General features: G+C 43.5%; 1 non-coding gene across 1 annotated transcript; it reads right to left on the bottom strand.

Moving 5' to 3' along the window:
• Nucleotides 1–448: 448 nt before the first annotated feature.
• LOC126458733 (U2 spliceosomal RNA) lies at nt 449–643 on the bottom strand. Its single transcript, XR_007585705.1, has one exon. It is a non-coding gene; the product is annotated as a U2 spliceosomal RNA (small nuclear RNA).
• Between the last annotated feature and the right edge of the window lie 24,890 nt (nt 644–25,533).

Below are 25,533 nucleotides of genomic sequence, written 5' to 3'. Positions count from 1 at the left end.
AGCATTACCTTACACTGCACACAAAGTTTTATAGATGTTCACCACGGTTTCGGTTTCTGCACATAAGAATTCAATAACAGTACGCTGCTTGGCAACGTGAGTCATATGTAAAAGCCATTTTGGCGCTGTACTACGGCTCTGCCATCTGCCGAAACTTCACCGACGCACAGAACAAACATCAAATCTGAAGCACCAACAAGGGCGTTTGTCTATATATATTAATGGATTTTTTAAAAAAAGTGTGGGGCATTACTTATTGAACGATCCTCGTAAAATCCTGCAGTCAGCTCCAAATGTTGGTTCCCTAATGTTCCCAATAGTTTTCCTCGAACAGAACATCGCCTTCTCTCTATGGATTCCCAATATTGTATTTATAAAGCGATAAGTAAAATTAATCTGATGTTTAAAAATCCTCTGTGCGTCTACCGTAAGTGACTTCATAGGTGACGAGGCATCTGTCTACTTTAAGGGAGCTGGAAAGTAATGAGGCATCGTGTGTCGGAGGTACAGCATGCTATTGGCACTCCGTCATGAGGCAAAAATGAGTTTAATATTCTAGACCTATGATGCAGGACATAACAAATATTAAGCTGATGGGAACAGATTTTTTTTATCTGATGAGAGACTCTTAGAGAGAATGTATCCTGTGCCATACTGTTGTACAGGATTTTCACAACAGGCCGGCCACGGTGGACGAGCGTTTCTAGGCTCTTCAGTCCGGAACCGCGCGACTGCTACGGTCGCAGGTTCGAATCCTATCTCGGGCATGGATGTGTGTGATGTCCTTAGGTTAGTTAGGTTTAAGTAGTTCTATGTTCTAGGGGACTGATGGCCTCCGATGTTAAATCCCATAGTGCTCAGAGCCATTTGAACCATTTTTGATTTTCACAGCAAGTGTTGATACTGTAGTGATGTGAAAACAGGTGTATGTTCCGATTTCTTCTGTCTTCAAAAATCACTCGTATGAAACGGAGGAATCTACACGTGAGAAATTCGAGGTGTCTGGACAACAAAATCCCTGTCTCGGATTAGGCAAATTGGATTTTTTAAGCTATGCAGTGTATGTCGTGGGTGGAACAGCAGCTTGAACTATACGTCCAGCCGCACCTGCTTCTCTTGTAGTGTACCTCAGTCAGATGCAGGGGCGGTCTCAGAGGTTTTTCGGACTGGAAACCGCAATTTACCCTCGCATGCCGGTAGGTACAAAGACGGATTCCGGCTAGTCTGCTCTTGCCCGCAGTCGTGGCGGTAAGTACCAGCGGCGGCACTGACAGCGTTCTCTGGACTGTTGAATAGCGAACTAGCCAGCGTGCTGGTTGAACGGCGACAGAAGTGGACGTGTATACATGCATTCTCCAGTTGTTATAAGGAAATTTGAGGAGAATCAATATGGCGATTATTCCCACAATGTAAACTGATCGGTTGGCTGCTGGGCGGCCACGGTGACAGTCTGTCAGGTCTCTGAGCATCTGGTACAGCGGGCGGCGGGTACCTGGAGATGAGGTCGCAACTGCTGGCGTGGCCTACATCCATGCAAGTCTCTAGTACTCTCTCGGCAGTCGTGCGACACACTCTTAGCGACCGAGAGTATTGGTTATCTTTTCTCGCCAGATGTGTTTAGTGGAAACGACGTGGTGAGTAGGGTGCTTGTGATCTCAAACGTCAGTGCATACAAGACCTCGGATATATTTGGCGCTATGATCGATTTTTTGCGGAAATCTAGTTACTTGATTTGCAGAATGTTTGCATATCATTCTCAAACAATGAAAATATGTTTTACTATGAAGAAGAATCATCATAAGGTGATTGTAATTGTTTTAAGTGATCTGTTTGACTTACTCCTTCACGGCTTTTTTTGGTTACCTTGTCTCCTGCAAAATGTTAAGCAATCTGTTGATAGGGTAGTGCAAACTGACCATTTGCCGCCGTTTTTGATACCACAATTGTGACGTCAAAGAGGTGGTCTATTTTTCCAACCCAAATAAAGAGCATTTCTCGCCAATTTAATTAATTGTTTTAATTTATGTTTAAATATATAAACAATATATTGCTCTAATATATTGCCCACTTTATGTCGTGAGATCTTCCAAATCTGGCAACTCAGCACAGACCATGTCTTATTCCCACCAATTTAGAGATTTGGAGGGAAGGGAGAAGGTGGGTGAGGTGTAGGGCAGAGCCCTGTCTACCGCAAACTAATTAAATAAAGAATATGCAAACTGAATTGAAGAATATAATATTATGTCAATTGACTTTGATTTTAATTTCATGTCGTGAGATCCTTCCACATCAGCAGCTCGGGAATAACTATCTTTTACCCCCCAATTTCCAGGCAAGTGAGAGTAGAGGGAAATAGGGAGGAGAAGGAGAGCTGGGTGATTTCCCAGCAGGGGGAAACGTGGCTCAGAACTCAACCGAGGAGCGAGTTACAATAATGTGTCCCTTTTCGCGAAGGGGTGGAGATCTTCGAATATGGAAGGCTCAAACTAAAAAGGGATCTGTTTCTTGATTTGTAAGGTAAGAGGGCATCTACGAAGGAGACTGCGTACAAAACACTGGTATGTCCGTTTTTGGAATGATGCACAAGTTTTTGGGGACCATGCGAAATGCGGCTAGCATGGGCACTGATTGTATATAAAGAATGACCATACAGGTGATCATAGATCTTACTGACTCACTGGAGAGCGTCGTTGAAATGCTGAAAAACCTGAACTGGCAGCCGCTGGAAGGGATTCAGCCAAAGGTTGCTTATTATTCGACGACAAAATTGTGGCACGTGAATGTGAGCGCCCTTTGGTGGCCTTATCGTGAGTCAGCGCGCAGTCGGGGTTGCAGAGTGAAGAAAGGACGGTACAACTGTAAGTAGGCTGTTTAGGTTCTTATATTGGTAACGCCACGTAGCGCTCTGTATGAAAATCACTGGCTGTGCTGTGTGCAGTCTGTGGCTGGTTGGCATTGTTGTAATACTCGCCATTGTAGTGTTGGGCAGTTGGCCGTTAACAGCGCGTAGCGTTGTGCAGTTGAAGGTGAGCCGCCAGCAGTGGTGGATGTGGGGAGAGAAATGGCGGAGTTTTGAGAGCGGATGATCTGGACGTGTGTCCATCAGAGAAGCAAGTTTTTAAGACTGGATGCCATGAACTGCTATATATATTATGACTTTTGAACACTATTAAGGTAAATACGTTGCTTGTTCTCTATTAAAATCTTTCATTTGCTAACTATGCCTATCAGTAGTTAGTGCCTTCAGTAGTTTGAATCTTTTATTTAGCTGGCAGTATTGGCGCTCGCTGTATTTCAGTAGTTCGAGCAACGAAGATTTTTGTGAGGTAAGTGATTTGTGAAAGGTATAGTTTAATGTTAGTCAGGGCCATTCTTTTGTAGGGATTATTGAAAGTCAGACTGCGTTGCGCTAAAGATATTGTGTGTCATTTTAGCGTTGATCAGATTAGGTAAAGAACGAAATGCGAAATGTCTGAGTACGTTCAGTTCTGCTCAGCTGTTTGAAAATCAAGTAACGAAGAGGTTTATCAGCACAGTAATTCATTAATTTTTCTAAGCGGACGTTTCACAACTACAGTTATGTAGTGAAAACCGCACTAACCTTTGTGATAAGAGTTATGAATCAGATGATCCGTCACATGTCAAGTTTGTCTGCTTGGCATCTGTTCCACTTTCACCCGCCGCCTCAGTTTCCCTACCACTGTCGTCTTCACGTGCCACACACACTCATCAGCCATAACATTATGTCCACCTAGCTAAATAGAAAGTATGTTCAACTTTGACACAGATAACAGCAGCGACATGTCATGGCATGGAAGCAATGAGGCCTTTGTATGTAGCTGGAGGGAGCTGCACCATATCTGCACACACCAAGTCACCTAATCACTTAATTACCGTAAATTTCGGGGAGTGGCTGATGAGCTTTGATGCCAAGTTCAATTACATTACAGTTGTGCTCTATCGGGTTCAGATCTGACAAGTCTGGTGGCCAGCACATCAACTGAAATTCACTACTGTGTTCCTCAAACCACTCCATCACGCTCCTGCCCTTGTGACATGACGCATTATCTTCTTGGGGAAAAAAATGCCCCTGTCGTCGAGAAACAACATCGTCATGAAAGGGTGTACGTGGTTTGTAATCACTGTACGATACACCTTGGCCGTCATGGTGCCTTGAACGAGCTCCGCTCGACCCATGGATGCCCACATGAATGTTCCACAGAGAATAATGGAGCCGCCGCCAGCTTTTCTTCCCCTGGAACACGACAGATTCGTGGTATCGGTATTCATCAGACAAAGTAACGCTCTGCCACTGCGCCAAAGTCCAGTGCCGTTGGCCAGGCCCATTTCGCTAGTAGTTGCCGATGTCATGGGGTTAACGTTGGCACATGCATTGGTCGTCAGCTGCAGAGGCCCATCGTTAGGAGTTTTCTGTGCAATGCGTTTCCAGGCACACTTGTATCCTGCCCAGCATTAAAGTCTGATGTTATTTCCGCCATAGTTCGACGCCTATCCTTTTCTAGCCATCGGCCCAGCATACGATGTCCGACATCTGTAACGAGTGGTGGTGGCACAACCCCATGACGTCTGGACGCGAGTTCACCTTGGTTCCTCAACGTGTTGAAGACACTCTGCTGACCGACAAGTTGTGCAGTTACCGAAATGCTCGTGTGAACCACAGGGCCAGCACTATATGCCCTCGGACAGCACGCTGATACTACAAGCACAGTGCGGTTTTCACTGGCATCAAAGCTCATCAGCTAACAGTCAATTCTAGCTAGGTGATGCTGCTATCGTCTCGTTGCCTGGACGGGCTTACATCTATAGTAGATTGAAATGCAAAGATTCTGGCTGATCAGTGTATTCATCTTCACTCTCCGGGTCAATATTGATTATTATAATCTTCCGTTAACCAAACCTTGCGCCAATATTAATTTTCAAATTCCTTTTACATGTCAGCAAGCCTTTAACCAATTATTCTGGGTCATCTTCGCTGAATATTCTTTACTTGTTTGTTTTAGGCCGTTTAAGTAATGGAAGAAATTTTTTCTGAAAGGTTTTGTTACGTTATTTCGGATTAGCTATATAGCGCTCAAATCACAATGGTATGATGGAAGCCTGCGAGCACTATATCCCATACAATTTAAAACTGAATCTGTCACAAAAATAGGCTTTGTCTTATCATAACGCACATTTTGGAAAAGTTCATTCATTGTTAAGTTCGGTTCAAAATAGATGTTGGTCTGAATGATCCATTTAGTTACGTTCTTTCTGCGAGTGGCAGTAGTTAGGGCTTTATTTATCTGAACAGTACGATCCGGTGCATTATCAAGAACAACAATATTATGAGCTGGGATGTTAGGAATCAGCTTCTCTTCTAACCATTTGTGATAATTATCCCCACTCATATCATCGTAATAACCTTGGGATTTAGTTTTCTAATCATAAATGTGCCCCATCTATGAAACCCATTGCTCCTCCATCGTAGACAACAATAGCACCTTTGCCTGCACTCCTATTAATCGTTACATCCGGAATTTCTTCGTGATGCCAGAACTTTTTCATGGTATAATACGTCTGCACCCCGTTGCGTCCGTGAATACCACCGGTTTATTTGGCCCCTTTTCATTGTTTCCTATTGGACTGAAGTATTCCACACGCTTTGCAACAAGGTGGGAACGTTCTGACAGCATTGGTTTCCTGTTTTTACACTTTTTAAAAACTAAATCGTCCTCTCTCAAAATTTTCCGAAATCTTTCCCTTCCCCCCTTCTTGAAAACATATCTACGTTTTTGAAATTATAAGTGGCATTTCAAACGTTAGGATTTCCATCCTCTGCTCATAATACTCGAAAAATTTTGTTCAAAACAGTAGTGTATCGAACTCATGCACAGAAACTACTTTTCTGGAACGCCTTTGTTTTCCTGGAGATTTAACGTATTCCCTGGTTTCTTCCGCTATCTTAAAGTCTTTCCGAATGGGTTTTACTGTTATTTCTGACTTCCCTATCACTTTGGCTGCCCGACTTTTTGATTTCTGTAGAAGTATCATTACCTCAATCTTCTTTTTATCGTCCTGGAAGAAAATGTGCAACTGTGAATATAAGCTCTTTTTTACCAGAATGTGTCCACATTTGCAACATCTTCCTCTTTTTGCCACTCTTAGTTGTATTCATAATTATTATTATTACACACGTTACAGGCCTTTTGTCGGACCACGCGAAACATTCATGACTACTTGTTCTTCCTGTTCTTCCAGTCCTCCTTCCTTTGTTCACTAAAGGCTCTCTTCCTTTCTTCCGTCCACTTAGGCCTTTGAGCTTTAGGTGTTGTTTTCTCTGACATCACTTCCCGTTTGTACACCTTGTGTCTGTAGACGGCTTTGTCCATGATGTCCACTGAATCTATCTGAGCTCTTCCCAGATCAATTTTGACTTGGGTCAGCCAAGGTGTAGTGGTGTTGAGTGTCTGGATGTACCTGAGGATTCTGTTGGTGAGTCTGGTCTGTGGGAATCTGCTTATGTGTCCATAAAATTTTAGTCGCCTCTTTCTAATGTCCGCTGGGATGTTGGAGAGCTTCTCTGTGGTGTCCCTGGGGTAAAGCCTATATCCATCGTCCGTGGGTTTTGGCCCAATAATTTTCCTAATGATTTTTCTTCTCTGTGTGAGAATGTTCTCAAGGTCGGCCTTTGTGTGTAACATCAGTGTCTCACTGGCATATAGTGGCGCACTGCAATGTTATTCATAATTATAATGAAATGCGCTGCTGACAATACTTCACGAGCACACGTTGAACCACTTGATACTGTATGCACAACACGTGAAAGCAGTAGCACTGCGTTGCGCTTTCCTTATTCACCGCTGTACTTGTTTAGTGTTTAGTGTAAAGTGAAACGGGATGAAACAGTAATAAGTGGTGCAATAGAGTACCCCCTCTGAGTGTATTTCTTATTTTTTTATTTATTGCTTTTCTAGACTAACCAGATTCCTCCAGATGTTTTCATTTATTGTTATTTCATCCTCCGCCTTATATGGGCATGGGGTTGTCTGTCTGCCGATACTATTCGCCGCTATTCAGCCACATGACAGTAAACTTAAAAAAAAGTCCTTAATATTATATTATTAAGGCTGGACGTGGCGATTGACAAAAGCAGACGTTTTGTTCAATAAAGAGACAGGTCAATTCCATAATTTAAAATATAAAAGGGTGATTTGGTGATTAATTAGAGACACAAATAAATGGAAAAGGAGTGACGCACACAAGTATATAAAAACACATAGACAGTTGCATGAAGTAAAACGGAAAGGACGGTGTACCGACTGATTAAAATAGGTATGTAGATGAGTGGACGTAGAGTGCCAGGGAGAAGAGCATCACGGGAACGTAGTATTTAAAGGTAGTGCGTAGGAAGTGATTGGTGTGGGTGTATGTTTGGAGGAGGAATGGTGGAAGAGTGAAGAAGGATGCGGTTCCGAACCAAGACTTAGGAAGTTGGTGGAGAGGAGTAGAGGTGACGGGAGCCCTGACAAGATCTCCTATATCTGTTAGGGCGTAGACATATTAGGACGTTCAGGTAAGGTAAGGCGACTGAAGTTTCCTTCGGAGAGGATGTTGAGGTGAAATGTTGGAGCAATGTGGTGGTTGAAGAGCGGCAGAGTGTCAGCGTCAGTGAGCGGGGAGGAACTAGGGAGTGGGTAGCAGCGAATTTACGGGTAATATAAGATATTTGGAGATGTCCAGGATGGTAGAGTAGGCAGGAAAATTATAGAAGTTGGTAGAGGATGGGGGTGGGAAAAGGTAAGCGGATGTGAGAGTGTGGGTGGGGTGTATGCCATTTGAGAACCTGCAGGACGTGGCGAAACGAGTGGAAATCCATGTCATGTTGGCATACCAGAGGATGAGTCAGATCAGGGCTTTATAAGTGTGGAGGACTGTGGAAGAGTGCAATCTCCATATTCGACTGGTTAGTAGTTGTAATCTGTTGTGCACTTTCATTTGAATGGTTAGTAGATGGGACTTCCATTTTAGTCGGTGATCAAGTGTTAGACGAGGCACTTTAGTGCGTTAGTTAGCATGAATGGGACGGTCGTGAATTGTAAGGTAAAAGCCGTGGGGGCGGATGCTGCGGGTGGTTTGGCATTTAATTATTGCGAGGCTTTTGGTAGGGTTGATTTTGAAAGTCCACTGATTGTACCAGAGGGTATACTGATTGAGATGGAGAGATCGTTGGGATTTCTGGAGGGTAGGGTGGAGGGTGATGTCATCGGCATACTGGGTCGGATCTGGGGGGTAGGGCGGGGGGTGGTGACATCAGCATACGGGGTCGAATTAGTGGAGGGAGTGGCTTTGGCATATCGGCTGTGTGGAATGCATGTGGAAGAGGCGAGAGAACGCGGACGTGGGCACACTTGCACTGTGATCGACGATGCGAGAGTTGTAGTTGATGAGAGTTATATAATCTCGATAGGAGCGAGAATTAAGTATGAGATGGACGTCATAGAAACGAAGAATTAAGGTCTGAACAAACGACGCACACGAGCGACACTTCAATATATAAGAGTCTGCTGCTTAATACGTGTGCGAGAAGTGCTGCGGGACCACGGCGCCATTACTACAGAGTTGTCTACTGGTGTCTGCGGCAGTGCAGGCAGTCCCCGCTACGTACCGTGACGTTGTGTGCGACGACGCCGGCTGCCGCTTCCCCCGGCCTGAGGAGGACGCCGCGCAGTAGCCAGAGGGTGCGGTCGGCAGCCGGGTTGGCGCAGAACTCCACGTCCAGCGTCACGGGCAGACCGGCCGGCGCTGTCACGTTACGCCACGGCGGGTACACCACCGGCACACCTGCGCACACCACACGTCACCAAATTACTAAATTTTACTTGTTCTGCGTGCACATTTAGTACGAAAGACACAAGATTAAGCTTTTAGGCGATTTGGAGGTACGAGGTGTAATGTATAGTATATATAGCCGCCACCTCTGGCAACCACATCTGCTTCAACCCGGCTGGACATCGAGTAGAAATGAGTTCGATGACAGGTACGGGTACGTCAGCCCGCACAGCTTCCAATTAACGCAATGCTGTCCCACAGGAAGGGTGGCCGATGTTATGCAGAATTTTTCCATGACTGTTTGTTCAGATTAAGCTCCTTGTAAGTCAATAAACAACTGGAAGCCTTGGAAAAATGGTTAGAGACAGTTGTGATATTCAACCTTCGAAACTGCCTGCAGTAACCATGGTTTTAGCACTGTATATATCTGAAATCCTGCCGAGATGCTTTCCTGTATTTGACATTTTCAATTTCGGAAACAACCGGAAGTCTCACACAGACAATTCAGGCAATAATTACATTATTATTATTATTATTAATTGTGTGGTTTACATGATCATCTTACATTTTTGTGTAAATGGTTAAATATACATAAAATACATAGTACGAAAACAAAGGTAATATAGAAACAGACATTCGAAAATTTTATAACTGCATGTCTAGGTCTCTTAAGAGTCGTGGTGTCACCAAATGCTGTTCGCAGATTCCGTAGTAAACAACGTAAGTGCATCTTTGAAACCCCATTCTTACAAAGACAACACACCTTCCATGCTCAGTCCGGAATCGGTTCAGAGCTATCCATAGTTCCCTGGGATGACTAAATCCACTTACACGTTTTGTAGGCTCAGCAACGAAAGTTTCCTAAAGGAAACTTCTGTCAAAACTCACTCCATTCCTGACACACATCATACACAAAAGGTGCGTCTTGCGTTGGCTAGAGTGGTTTTCTGTCTGATGGCAGGTATATTCTGTAGCCGGTTATACAGAAATGAGTTCTCATGAGCAGCACACTTTTGGAGCTCTCTTACAGCTGCTGCTTCTCGTCTAAGGAGATTGTTCAAGCAGCACGATAAGTTCTTGAGCCAAGACATCGCGCTGGAAGGTTTTTGTGCAGCAAACACCACATTCCTTGATTCCATTATTCAGGTCGAGCCCGAACAGTCCTCGCCCACAAATGATTTAAAGCACCGAAGTAGCAATCCGCATTCACCATTTGGCCTTCTGGAGCGAATTCTTTATAGATAACTCCTTTCGAATTAGAGGAAACAGTGAGCACTGCCTTGACACCTATTTTCTGCATGCGTACTTTTTTCCGATTTTGGTGATTCCGTATATTTCTGTTCCGAAGTTTAGCATTTTGTAAATGACTCGTATTGAAAACACCATCTTCCATCACTTGTTACGATGCAAGACATGAAGTCTTAGTCCATAGCGACCGATGTTTTAGTTTCTTTGCGTTTTTCCACTCTGCCATATCTTTTTGATTGTCAATGACCAAGTCGGGCACAAACGACAACAGATGCTCTTTCTGTCCAAGTTTTCGGTTAGAAAGTGGTACATTGTTCTGTTTGGAATTCCAGTGTGCTTCTCAATTAGTTTGGTAGATGCACACCTATCATTTCGAAGAATTTCTAGCACTTTTTTAACATTTTCTCCGAATCGAACTGTCTATGATACTCCTGGACGTGGGTAATCATCAATGCTCTCTGCCATTACTAAACCTCGCATAACAAATGAAAACGTTCTTATCACCTATTGCCTCATCACCATAAACAGTTTGTCACTTTTACAAAATTTACAACAAAATTTAATGTTCATACGTTGTTCGATTGCTCCTTTCACCACTGAAGTTCGAAACATAAGCCTTACGTTGAAGTTTCGGTTATTGCGAGCAGTCTCATGTCGCCAACGCGGTTAAACATAAAACGGAAGGTAGTGGAAATATCACTCTAGGTAACTGATGCACCCATTCACAGATGGAAGTAGTCTTACGTGAGTATAAAGTCTGTCACCTTCCTTAGGGAAGGGCTGTGTACTAACAGATCAGAAACGGAGCGATTACTATTATGTGTAGCGGGTTGCATACTTTACAAGTCAAGGCACCCTAACACATTAGTGCTCTAGGCCTTCCTTTGTTCCTACTGTATTTCCGTGAGTATGACGTTTCTGACAACTGCTGCGCTGCGATCGCTTCGTATTCATCGACTCGTTCTCACTTACTGAAGCATGGAGGAGTGTAAGGCTATTCATGACTTATCTGTATAAACAGAAAAATACTTACAGCTAACCGATCAGCTGCCTCTTAGCGAGTGCGGACCGGGGTGGCCGGGCGGCTCTAGGTTCTACAGTCTGGAACAGCGCGACCGCTACGGTCGCAGGTTCGAATACTGTTTCAGACATGGAAGGTGAGTACACGAGTGTTGGTGCTGTAAAGTAGTACTGACAATGTGAAATGACCTATTGTCGGTTTCGGATGGCCTTTAACGAAGCGTGCTTTGTGAGGCTGTGGAGGGCGTGAAACGATAATAATTGATAAAAAGCACATTACTGCAAATGTGCTGCATTAGAGAAGGAGTGATACCTGGAATACGTTTTACGCTATAGCCCACACTTCAGATAGAAAACATACAAATTTAGTCTGGCATAGATAGAACCGTTGCATTCTTTTTTATTGAACCACCACCTTGAGAAAACATTTCTGTTCTGTATCAAACGGAAACTGGGCACAGAGCAACGCCAATGTTACATCCTTGCGACAAAAATGCGCACTATTTCTGCATTCATCTGGTCACGGGAACTTGCGTTTACGTGCTAACAGCGATTTGTGTAGCTTATCATTCGTTTCTATAATTTATTTTAATTGTTAATCATCATTTAGAGTTTTCAGTTCATCATTATGTCAGTTTCTGGTACTTCCGTTACAAATTCGGTAATGATTCGAAAATGTGTGTTTTTCAACGTAATTGTTATACATTCGTTGAAGAGATATTAAACAGTAAAATAAATTTACAAGTCTTCGAAAGAGTTTTATCTATTTAAATATCTGTATAAACAGAAAAATACTTACAGCTAACCGATCAGCTGCCTCTTAGCGAGTGCGGACCGGGGTGGCCGGGCGGCTCTAGGTTCTACAGTCTGAAACTGCGCGACCGCTACGGTCGCACGTTCTAATCCTGTTTCGGGCATGGATGTGTGTGATGTCCTTAGGTTAGTTAGGTTTAAGCAGTTCTAAGTTCTAGGGGACTGATGACCTCAGCAGTTAAGTCCCATAGTGCTCAGAGCCATTTGAGCCATTTATTAGCGAGTCCGTGAAGATCAGTTGACTTCGTTGTTGGAAGCACATGTTATCACCTTTACTTCGTCTGATCATCACTTAAGACCAATAACACAAATCAATCGTACCATTCATTGAAGATCTGTCCTCAAACAGAAGCTTGATTTGAATGCTATGGTGGTTTGTTAGGCAGAATCTTGTTACGGATGGTATACCCTTCCTCAGAAATATGATTTTCCTTACCATAACGTTACAGAAGAGTGTTACAATATGACACGGACCACGGTGTAGTTTCATGTTTTCACAGTCCAATACTTTCGTCAGAGAGGAAACGAACGGCAAGAGACAAATAAGGTCGTACAACCGAAGTACTGCAGTAAAGGGGAGTAACTAAACTGGCGGTGATAGGAGTAGCACGTGGCACACTTACGCTAGAATATACTATAGTGGTTGTTAGGTGCAACAGTTGAGTAACCGTAAAAAGGTTAGCATCAGACACGGGATGATATGGGACAGTCCCAAACCAGGTGAAAGACTGGACTAGACGGCAGCAGCCAGTGAGCAACTTCAAGATACAGAACCATGCCACTGCTGTGGAGTACGGGAGCAACTGGACATCGTATGTTGGAGAGCGCAGAAATTCTCCTGGGCGCAGAAAAACATCCGTTAGAAGCCAGAATTATGGAAAATGTCGCTTGGACGTAACAGTCGTGATAAATGTTGGTGCAAGCCCATTGAAGCGATCCCCTCAGAAAGCATGGAGGACTAAACTAAAATAAAATGAAATAAGGTCCCTCATTTCACTCTCACCGACAAACTATCGTGCGCACCTTGCAGGTGGCGAAACAAAGCATCACCTAATAATATCAGCAGTGTGACACTTTGCTTTAGTAACACTACAGAGGTATAATGCAGCTTGTGCGGTTGCTAACCTAACCTGATATCATATCGGCAGAGAACATCTACTGCGCTATAGAAAGGAGATGTATGTGCCATTTATCCACTTCCGACCTATTTCCTGCAGCAGTGGAAGGCGTTTGGACGAGCATTGTACTGGGAAACTTCCTATGTTTTTGGTATCTTTTAGAGTTCACGTCACAACCGCCGCCATAAGGCCAAAGAGGTTGCTCCACGTTAGAGATAGTTACTTGTAATTGTTTTGGCGAATACTGAAGTAAGTTAAATTGGACGGCGAATGTTCTACAGAAACGAAAGTTTTCTCCAACGAAGAGTATCAGGAGCACTAATATGCTCTATATACACTGTGAGATCCAAAGTATACGGACGCAGATTACTGGTCGTGCTTCCACCCTTCGCCTTTGTGACTGCTTGAATACTACTTGGGACACTTTAAACTGGATGTCACAATGTCTGTGGTTGGGTGGCAGTCCATTCTTCCTCAAGAGTCGCAACCCAGAGATGGTGAGGTCCGGATTGACGGCACAGATCTGACTTATCACAAAGCATTCCAATGGGCTAACGTGGAAACACGGGGCAGGGTAGTCTATTTCATAAACGTAATTGTGCTCAAACCATTTTCTAACAGGTGCTTCTTTATGACAGAGTGCGTCCTCATGCTGAAACAAACAATCCTCGTTTCAGCATAGATCCTCTACCGCATGCAGTACAGTATGCTGTAAAATAATTTCATAATCTTTCGAATTTAACGATTTGCCTAGCTTAATAAGGAAACCACACCCTAACCCGAAAAATACCCCCATAGCCGCGCGGCTAGAGGCGCCATGTCACGAATCACGCGGCCTCTCCCGCCGGACGGAGATTTCGAGTCCTCCCTCGGGCAAGGGTACGTGTATTGTCCTTAGCGTAAGTTAAAGATAGTTTTAGTAGTGTGTAAGTCTAGGGACCGATGACCTCAGCAGTTTGGTCCCTTAGGAATTCACACACACACACACACACACACACATACACACACACACCTCGAAATACTACCTGCTTTGTGCGTTGCTGTTGGCTCTACACATAAAGGCAGGCATTCCCCAAAGCCAAACGTTTCTGTTGGATTCCCACAAGGTATAGCGTGATACATCACTGCAAAATATTCGTCCCTGGTCATAAACTGACCAGTAGCGTCGCTCTTTAAACCGCAACAGGCGTCGTTCAACACTGACTATAGAGATGCGTGGCTGAGGTGCTCGACCATTCCAACCCATTCTTTTAACTCCACGCGCCCTCTCATAGGGCTAACTGGACTGCTAGCAGCACTCTGGAGCTCATGACTGGTTCCTTCGGGTAGTTTCGTATGGAATTTTACAACTACCCCCTACAATGCTCGACGGACCCTGCCCATAAGTACATGAGATAAGCCTAGTCTTGGTATAGCTGCGTTTATAGTTCGCGTACGCACTTCACAGTCACGTTAGCATAAGGAGAGTGGGGGAGCTTTGTAAGGGCCGAAAGAGCCATGATGTTTGTGTTGCTCAGGCAACATCCAGTGAATGGGCCACCTTCGAAATCACACAGCTCTCCTGACCGAGTATCCTGGTGTTACTGCTTCCCTACCGGCAGCGCAATAATCATCGCCCACTTTTGTACTGGAAGATCCGCCTCTCAACACATATATCTGCTAATTCTGCATTATACAGGATCAGTCACTAACTATTGCCACCTAGAATAACCCCTAAAGTATGATAGTAGCTGAGAAGTTTGTAGGAAAAATGTGGCAAGCGACAACGGGGGCTGTAATATGACGTTAGTTTCTTGCCGCTAGTTGTGGTCGCATCAGAGATATGAAGGTCAACTTTGTTTTTTTTTTTTTTTTTTTTTTTCAAATGGGATGCTATAGTTGGGTACTTATTTTCTGATAGTGGCTATTAAGACGAATCCAATGATGTGTAACAGTAAGGTCTTTGAAGGTCAACGAAGGTCAAAAAGGTGTCATGAACGTCCATTTACAGAAGATGTTCGAAGTGCTGACTATCGGTATCAATGCAGAACTGCAATCTTCTAATAATGGATTGAGTCGTATTCCTTATCACTTCGGCGCTTACCGAAGTCATGCTCTGACAATTCTCTCTTGTACATCGAACAAATAGTAAATATTCACCCAATACGGCGTATCCATATAATGTGCCATTGACACGTAAACACTATTTGACGGTTTTGCAATACAACACTAATAGGAACGGTGAGACTCGTATCGTCGAATCAAGTAAACGTGAATGATGCATTCCTTCGAAGAACGAGTCGTTATGCCTCTCATTTATGGAGAATGACAAGGAAATTCAATGAGACTGGAGACTGATACGCTGCAAGATATCCTCAACGTACTCGCCCTACACGTCGTACAGTTAAACATGTGAATAATAAATTGGGAACAACTCGGTCCTTAACGCATCGGAAGCATATCCGGCAAAGGAAAGTTACTAGCGACGAAACCGAAATTGGTACTCTTGCCACTGTGGTTCGAGATCCTTGTGTTAGTTCGCGTCAAATCACAAGGGAATCCGGCATCTGCCAGAGTAGTGTTGTTAGTGTTCTGCATCGCCATAAATATCATCCTAACCATATCAGTCTCTACCAAAAATTAACTGGTACGGATTGTATGCGTCGCACTGACTGCTGCCGATGGGCTCAACTTCAAATTCAGAGGGATGACACATTTATTAATTTGATTTTATTTGCTGACGAGGCTACATTCACGAACCGCGGAAATGTTAATTTGCATAACATGCATTATTCGGCAACTAAAAATCCATGTTGGCTGCCGCAAGTTGCACACCAAAAACCGTGGTCGGTGAATGTATGCTGTCGAATTCTGGAGGACAGAATTATGCCCCTGTTTCATCGAAGGAGATCTTAATGGTAGGAAGTACACCACATTCCTCCAATAAACATTAGGTCTCTTATTGGAAGGTTCAAAAATGGTTCAAATAGCTCTGAGCACTATGGGACTCAACATCTGAGGTCATAAGTCCCCTAGAACTTAGAACTATTTAAACCTAACTAACCTAAGGACATCACACACATCCATGCCCGAGGCAGGATTCGAACCTGCGACCGTAGCGGTCGCGCGGTTCCGGACTGACGCGCCTAGAACCGCTCGGCCACACTGTCCGGCTCTTATTGGAAGAAATACCTTTAGGAACAAGTAACAGAATATGGTATCAACACAATGGGTGTCTGGCACATTTTTCGCTGATGGCTAGAAATGAGTTGCAGAGACAGTTACCAAATCGTTGGACTGTGTCGTGGCCGGCCCCTCCGCCACACTTTACGCCTCTGGACTTTTTCGTGGGGATTCGTAAAAGACGCTGTTAATAAAGACGTTCCAACTACACCTGAAGATATGCGAGAGAAAATTGTCAGAACATGTGCTTCGATAAGAGCCGATGTGATAAGGAATACCACTTAGTCCATGATGAGAAGATTGCAGTTCTGCATTGGTACCAATGGTCATGTCTTCGAACACCTTCTGTAAATGGACGTTCATGCCATCTTTGTGACCTTCGTTGACGTTCAAAGACCTTAGCGTGGCACGTCATTGGATTCGTCTCGATAGCCGCTATCAGAGAATAAGTACCAAACTATAGCATCCCACTTAAGAAAGCAAAGTTGACCTTCATATCTCTAACGTGACCCAATCTAGCAACAAAAAACCAACGTCATATTATGGCCCCCTTTGTCCCATGCAAATTTTTCCCACAAGCGTTTCAGCTCTTATCGTACTCTCGGAGTTATTCTTGGTGGCAATAGTTAGTGACTCACCCTGTATAGGCGTGTCTGGATACTTCCGATCGGATGGTGCAGGTAAATGATTGCCCACATACGATCAGCAGCAGTGTGGGATTGTTCGCCGACAACATAGTTGTGAACCGGAAGGTATCGGCTTTGGACGATAGTACGAGTTTTCAAAGATCCGGATAGCATATCTATCTACTGCAACGAATGAAAGCTCTCTTTAAATATATTTAATATAATACCTGTAACAAATAGATTATTTGGTGAACATCTTGCGTAGGTTTCATCGTATAAATGTTCACGTTTAATACTATGAAGAGAAATTAAATGAGACGATCAGTTAAAATCAATATTACAACATGCGAAAGGAAGCCTTAGATGTATTGTGAGACCAATTAAAACATTAAAACAGTACAACGGTACAGTGTTGTATCACTGTTCGGAATCCTTATCAGGTAGGCAAAACGGACATGGAACGAATTCAGAGATGAGCTGCTACGGTCGTAGATGATCGATGAACATAGATGGGAATCCGCGGAAGAAAGATGTAATTTTAGCGCAAACAATCTTGGGTAACTTTGAAGAACCTGTGTACGAAGAACACCGTGTGCCTATAATGCTGCCACTATTGCACGTTTTCCATTGGGATCACGATCATAAGAGGGATTAGGGTGCATAGACACTCATTCATTCAGTACACGAATAAGACAAAAATTTGATGACATAGGTAAAATGTACCCTCCGTCATGCAGTGTACAGCGGCTCTCTGAATAGATATGTACATGTAGATGTGATTGTGCAGATAGTGTAGACACACCTATGACTTTGCAAATATATCAGACCACTTTCAAGTAGAAAACTTACACTAGATATAGAGAAGTACTGCAATTAGAAATGGGATACTGGCGGTTACTATTATTAACAATTAGACGTCTAGGTAGTACAGATTTCTGAATAACTAATCATGCCAGTTTTACAGTAATTACATGAACGTCAGAGATAGGAAGTTCACTAACAACGATCCGAATATGTTGGAGCATTACATTAAAATCGCAACAAGCTTGCCACGTCGTGTTAATGTCAAAAAGTATATTAAAGTTTTAATTTGGCTACATTGTATGTTTCTTATTTAATTTCCGTTATATATTCGTCTTCAGAGTCTTTTACACATCTGAACAAATCACCATAGGTAATCATTCTTAATGGAGAGCATTTTGCCTAAGCTTATTACTCTGCTAAATGAAATAAGTTTTGAAATGGCACAGATGTGTGTGCTACCACGTCCTGCTTCAGTTCCTGCAGAGTTAATTAGCGAGAACAACATTAGTGGGATTAACATTTAATACCCCCTGCCACACGACGCCATGTGCAGAAAATTCGCATTAGCAGCAAACCCAGCGCTTCGTTACTGGCTTTATTAGATTTCATGGTGGTTGCTAGACCAGTGACAGTGAATAGACACAGAAGATGTTTACTATATCAGTAACGTTAACAAAAATATTTTAGCGATAATGTTTAACGATATTTGTACTTCCTCTTAATTTTATGTGTCAGGGTGTTCCAAAGTCTTTGCGACAAACGTTTATGGCAGATACGCCGGCACCCAGTATTAAAGCAACAAACGAAAATTTTGCAAGGTTGCCTTTATTTGCCATAGAACCGTATAATCAGGTGACAGTAGAGTAGAAACACTATAAAGAACACAGAACGTAAACAGCTGCAACATGGATAAAAATACTTTTTTTTACTAAGCGTATTTGCGCCCACATTCCGACGACTGGTTAGTGTGCTCAGTAGCGGGTGTGACCACCTCTGGCAGCAGTATAGGCCTGACAACGACAGGACATGCTTTCGGTAATGTCATCAATCTTATGTTGAGGAAATAACGCCCATTGTTCATGCAGAGCTGCTCGCAAGTCTTCGAGAGTGGTAGCTGAATTCTGGCGTGATGCAACCCATCTCGCCAGAGCAAAAAATGGCTCTGAGCACTATGGGACTTAACATCTGAGGTCATCAGTCCCGTAGAACTTAGAACTACTTAAACCTAAGTAACCTAAGGACATCACATACATCCATGCCTGAGGCAGGATTCGAACCTGCGACCGGTGCGGTCGCGCGGCTCCAGACTGTAGCGCCTAGAACAGCTCGGCCACATAGGCCGGCTTGCCAGTGCATCCCAGGCATGCTCGATGGTATTCAAATCGGGAGAGTGAGGAGGCCACGCCATTCGTGCAGTATCTTTCACTGCAAGAAACCCTCAATCACCTGCGCTCTATGAGTTCGAGCCTTATCGTAGTTTGTGGCCGAGCGGTTCTAGGCGCTTCAGTCTGGAACCTCGTGACCGCTACGGTCGCAGGTTCGAATCCTGCCTCGGGAATGGATGTGTGTGATGTCCTTGAGTTAGTTAGGTTTAAGTAGTTCTAAGTTCTAGGGGACTGATGACCTCAGATGTTAAGTCCCATAGTGCTCAGAGCCATTTGAGCATTTTTCTTATCGTAGTTCAATGCGAATTGTGGCCCACAGCACCTTGAAACGACTACGCACGATCTATGAAGATCTCGTCACGATACCTGACAACAGTAAACCTTGCCGATTCACCCGTACAATTTCGTGAAGAGGTGTTCGAGTGGTTAACAAAATCCCATCCGACAACATTAGGAATCGTCCTCGATATTGGTCTCTTTCTACATTGTTCCACGTTCCCTCCAGATTAGAGATGGGTCGTTCGCGAACTAACGGGTCCAAAGAAACGGTTCACTAAGATGAACGGGAGCGAGGAACGAATTGTAAGGAATTGTCTTTCAATCGGTCTCGTTCCCGCAACGGCACGTCGGCCGGTCTCGTTCCAGCCTCGATTCCGGTCCCGTTCCCCACTCTGTCTCGGTCTCGGTCTCCCTCGGCCGGACTCGTCCTTCTTCGCGTGGCAACTCGTTGCAGTTCCACTGCCGACTGCTCCTAGTTAGTTCAGTATCGAGTTGTTGTTCGTTTCGTTCGCTGTGCACGCCCATTCTCGATGTGTTTCAAACCTTTTCTGAACTGTGGACTTCTGGTTATTTTGTTATTCTTTTCAACGTTCACGACTGTTAATTAAAATGTATTTTATAATTACATAAAAAGTGAATGGTATGTAATACATATATCTTTTCAGATAACAAAACGGCATCTCATCTTACTTCGCTATTTCGATAAACAGCAGAAGAAATAAAAGGCCAAGTTTTTTTGTTATTACACATGCAAAGGAAGTCGACATGGCGCACACGAGTGGCCATTTTCCGTCTTTTTCTGATACAAGGTAAAACAGCATGTTCATTGTTATGGAAGGCAGACCGGCTTACAACTGAACGAAGCCCTCGCTCCATAATAGAGTGTCTGGTGTCACATTTTGTATAAATAATATGATAACTTCTACAATATTATTTCAGTGGTACAGGTGGCGCGCAAAAATCGGTCCCGAGTACTAGGTTGTTTATTATCGCCCACCGATCATCATCTACTGTTTCGAAGTTGTTGTTTGCATCAGCTTATTTGTTATTTCCTTACTGCCAAATTGTCACACGTTTATCTATTCGGCTCGTAGCGGGAAACGAATACTGCGTAATTGGCGAGCAATCTGTACTCTGGGTCGGTTTTTCGTGCGCCACCTTATATTATTTCATTGCGATCAGCCACATAACGCTACAGTTGGCTAAACGAGAGGTTTTTCAGAATCACGAAAATTACATCTGCAAGTGTGTGTGAATTTTGTAATGAATGAAAACTCTGTACTCCAGGGGCGGGGCAAGTGCCCCCTCTTGGCGCCTTCCATCTTCAGTCACCTATCGTACCAATTTTCAGTTTTTCATAAGAACCATATATCATGCAAAAATGAACGGTGAACGAGTAAAAATGAACGGTTTTCAAAAAAGAGACATCATTAGTTAACTAGTTCCGAAAGATGAACGAGTTTGCCCATTTCTACTCCAGATGCGAATCTGCTGAGAGTCACTCTCCAGACCGAATCGAGACTCACCTGTGAAAACAACGATGGCCTTCTATTCGACCCTCCAGGTGGCATGTTGTCGACTTCACTCTAGACGTTTCTTTCTGTCAAGACGTATCATACATACACATGCAACAGATATCCGACAATAAAGGCCACTGTGCACCGTTTCCCTCGATACAACATGTCGCTAATGTTGCGGGGTCAGATGCCAGTTGCCGTGGAGTACTAAGGCTGTACTGTCGTACCCTTGCAGCCAAATAACAGTCATCTGTTTCTGATGTCACACGTGGTCGACCCTGTTCTGGTCTTTGGGATACAGTTTCGGTCTCTATAAACTATCGCCACATCCGAAAACAACAGAACGATTCACATTAAGCCATCAGGCCACTTCAGTTTGCCCGCATCTCGTGGTCGTGCGGTAGCGTTTTCGCTTCCCACGCCCGGGTTCCCGGGTTCGATTCCCGGCGGGGTCAGGGATTTTCTCTGCCTCGTGATGGCTGGGTGTTGTGTGCTGTCCTTAGGTCAGTTAGGTTTAAGTAGTTCTAAGTTCTAGGGGACTGATGACCATAGATGTTAAGTCCCATAGTGCTCAGAACCATTTGAACTTCAGTTTGCTATTGTTTTGTTTCCATTCTTCCTATTGTCCTCCATTGCAGACAGACTGGTAGGCGTCTTCTCTGTGCCATACTGCACCGTCTATGACTGTGTACACAGCAATTGTGGATGTGGGACTATCCGGCAAACTCCATCTCGTTTGACAGTGCCCTGATATTATCGTTGGCGTGCTTGTCCGTTGACCAGAATGCCATCTGCTGTGCCGGACACGATCGTACGGAAGTCCTTTGACAGTTTGGATGATTAATGGTGAATTAGACACAGGGCGGGGAAATAGCGATTTGTTAATTCAATTTTTGACATCAGTGTAGGTCACCTCACGACGAACAACTTTTGTTAGAGGCAAAATGTTTACTGAGGCTTCCCCGCGACTCTAGACGACTTTTATGGCTGGTTATGCTCCTGAGAGGTAGCGGAGCGTAGCCGCTTGTAGTATTGTATGAAGATGGTATCTGTTCTTTCGGACATGCTCAAAAGAACAGATACCATCTTCATATAGTTAATGCTAACCGACCATTGACCTTCTTCTGTGTTGGATGCACAAGCATTGCCGAAACTCTTACGGGACTTGGTAAGATTGTCTGCCGCAAGTAATGAGTGTAACTGGCAGGGACACTATGAACGTAGTGAGTGGACATATAAGGTGAGAAAGTGGGTCTCTCGGGAGACGTGCGCAAGATAGTCCCTGCAGTTGCACTATCCTCTGTGCCCTCGGTGGCTCGGATAGATTGAGTGTCTGCCATATAAGTAGGAGATCCCGGGTTCGAGTCACGGTCGGGGCACTCATTTTCACCTTTCCCCGTTGATACATATCAACGCGTAAGCAGCTGAAGGTATTAATATACAATTGTAACTTTGATTGTCATCCGCGCTACCTTACAGCACAGAGATACGTCGAGGATATTACTTGTCGAAATACTAGATTCCATATCCCGAACTGATATGGATGATTAGGAATTCTTGCATGATGTGGGTATCAGTTGACCTTGGAAAGACGACAACATTACTTGTAAAACCTGTAAGAGGTGCTGTTGAACTGATTCGAAATGTATATATTGTTCTTCTACAAATATATTCCAATAAATTAATAAATTGCATAGCAAATCCTGTCGCCTCTGCTCGAAACCAGAAGTAAATTTTATCTTGGTGGAAAATTCGCTATAGATTCTAGTAATAATATTGTTGATCACTGCATATAAGGATCAGGACGATAGTGTTGGGGGGATATGTAAAAATCTTGGAACAAAACTTTAGCACAGACAGTATTCGTAGTGTCATTCAGTCTAATATGTGAAGAAAAGTCATCCATGCAGGTAAACGATGCTGGATTGAATTAGAAGAGAACCAACATCATCATAAACGGTGAGCCTGTGCCGATAATATTGTGGTCATCAAACAAGAGAAACACGGACTGAGAAATAACAAAGAAGGCAATATGCAACAGACTCCAAAATGGACCCTGACGATCAGTGGAAGTAAGCAGTTTCGACAGATTCATTTTTTATCGAACAAAGGAAAACCAGTGGCTAATAGTCTTAAATTATACACGGTGTCCCAAGAGGAACGACCAATATTCAAGGATATGACAGGAACGGTCATTTGAAGCAGACAAGTCTAGTAAACATGTGCTCTATAATGTTTACCTTAAGAGTTATTAGCCCTTGTTTGGTAGAAGAGTTGCACGATAGCGAAGCTACTAGTCATAGCTCTTAAGATTAACACTTTAGAGCCCAATGTTTACTTGAAATTTTACCTTGTTTTGGTGTGCTGTACCTCCTCCCAAAATATGGAAACTAAAGAGCTATCAGCAGAAGATTTTTGATTCACGGTATCGAAGATGAAGAAGCGCTCATACGTCTTACGGTGTGTACTTACGATGCCACATTTACCAGACTTTTTGCTCTGAATTATCGTTCCTGTCATATCTCTGAATTCTGACCATTCGTCTGTAATCGTCTCTATGCTTCTTTTACAATGTTGTGTAAAAAACCACTTGATACCCTTCAGTACAAGTTCTCCAGCCAAGTCACACACCTAATGGAGGCCGCTATCACTAGAGATTGCATACTGCAAAGCTGTGGCTTGAAAAAGTAACTTTGTAACGAAATAAATTAAAAATAATAAATGTTGATTGAAGTAGTTTATCATTGTTTACATGAAATCAGGAGCATTACTGCACGAATGCAATATTTTGTATTGATAAATGGGACTGCATTCTAAATGAAAATATACCAGACATATTGAGTGGCGCCGTTTATTTTATAGTTAAAAAGCTTTTAACTGTACTTTCCGTGCATGTGATACATGTTGTAGCACGTAAGACCTGCTTCTGCGGGAACGACAGGAGAAATGTTTTGTAGGCTTTGTTAGTTGTTGAAGCCACTAAATGATGTTCACTTTCAAAGTCATAGCAGAATTGATTACCGTCCATATAATCTTATCTTGATTTTTCGGTCTTCTATTTTTTATTTTAGTATTTTACCAATCTTATTTTCTTCGTAATATTTGGTTAGAAGGACACTCGTCACTGTGCTTCTACATCTACATCTACATCTATACTCCGCAAGCCACCTTACGGTGTGTGGCGGAGGGTACTTATTGCACCACTATCTGATCCCCCCTTCCCTCTTCCATTCACGAATTGTGCGTGGGAAGAACGACTGCTTGTAAGTCTCCGTATTTGCTCTAATTTCTCGGATCTTTTCGTTGTGATCATTACGCGAGATATATGTGGGCGGTAGTAATATGTTGCCCATCTCTTCCCGGAATGTGCTCTCTCGTAATTTCGATAATAAACCTCTCCGTATTGCGTAACGCCTTTCTTGAAGTGTCCGCCACTGGAGCTTGTTCAGCATCTCCGTAACGCTCTCGCGCTGACTAAATGTCCCCATGACGAATCGCGCTGCTTTTCGCTGGATCATGTCTATCTCTTCTATTAATCCAACCTGGTAAGGGTCCCATACTGATGAGCAATACTCAAGAATCGGACGAACAAGCGTTTTGTAAGCTACTTCTTTCGTCGATGAGTCACATTTTCTTAGAATTCTTCCTATGAATCTCAACCTGGCGCCTGCTTTTCCCACTATTTGTTTTATGTGATCATTCCACTTCAGATCGCTCCGGATAGTAACTCCTAAGTATTTTACGGTCGTTACCGCTTCCAATGATTTACCACCTATGGCATAATCGTACTGGAATGGATTTCTGCCCCTATGTATGCGCATTATATTACATTTATCTACGTTTAGGGAAAGCTGCGAGCTGTCGCACCATGCATTAATCCTCTGCAGGTCCTCCTGGAGTACGTACGAGTCTTCTGATGTTGCTACTTTCTTGTAGACAACCGTGTCATCTGCAAATAGCCTCACGGAGCTACCGATGTTGTCAACTAAGTCATTTATGTATATTGTAAACAATAAAGGTCCTATCACGCTTCCCTGCGGTACTCCCGAAATTACCTCTACATCTGCAGATTTTGAACCGTTAAGAATGACATGTTGTGTTCTTTCTTCTAGGAAATCCTGAATCCAATCACAAACCTGGTCCGATATTCCGTAAGCTCGTATTTTTTTCACTAAACGTAAGTGCGGAACCGTATCAAATGCCTTCCTGAAGTCCAGGAATACGGCACCAATCTGCTCGCCAGTGTCTACGGCACTGTGAATTTCTTGAGCAAATAGGGCGAGCTGAGTTTCACATGATCTCTGTTTGCGGAATCCATGTTGGTTATGATGAAGGAGATTTGTATTATCTAAGAACGTCATAATACGAGAACACAAAACATGTTCCATTATTCTACAACAGATTGACGTAAGCGAAATAGGCCTATAATTATTCGCATCTGATTTATGACCCTTCTTGAAAATGGGAACGACCTGCGCTTTCTTCCAGTCGCTAGGTACTTTACGTTCTTCCAGCGATCTACGATAAATTGCTGATAGAAAGGGGGCAAGTTCTTTAGCATAATCACTGTAGAATCTTAAGGGTATCTCGTCTGGTCCGGATGCTTTTCCGCTACTAAGTGATAGCAGTTGTTTTTCAATTCCGATATCGTTTATTTCAATATTTTCCATTTTGGCGTCCGTGCGACGGCTGAAAACAGGGACCGTGTTACGATTTTCCGCAGTGAAACAGT

Source organism: Schistocerca serialis, chromosome 2 (assembly GCF_023864345.2).
Source record: "Schistocerca serialis cubense isolate TAMUIC-IGC-003099 chromosome 2, iqSchSeri2.2, whole genome shotgun sequence".
Taxonomy (NCBI): Eukaryota; Metazoa; Arthropoda; class Insecta; order Orthoptera; family Acrididae; genus Schistocerca; species Schistocerca serialis.
This window is presented reverse-complemented; position numbering and strand designations above follow the sequence as displayed.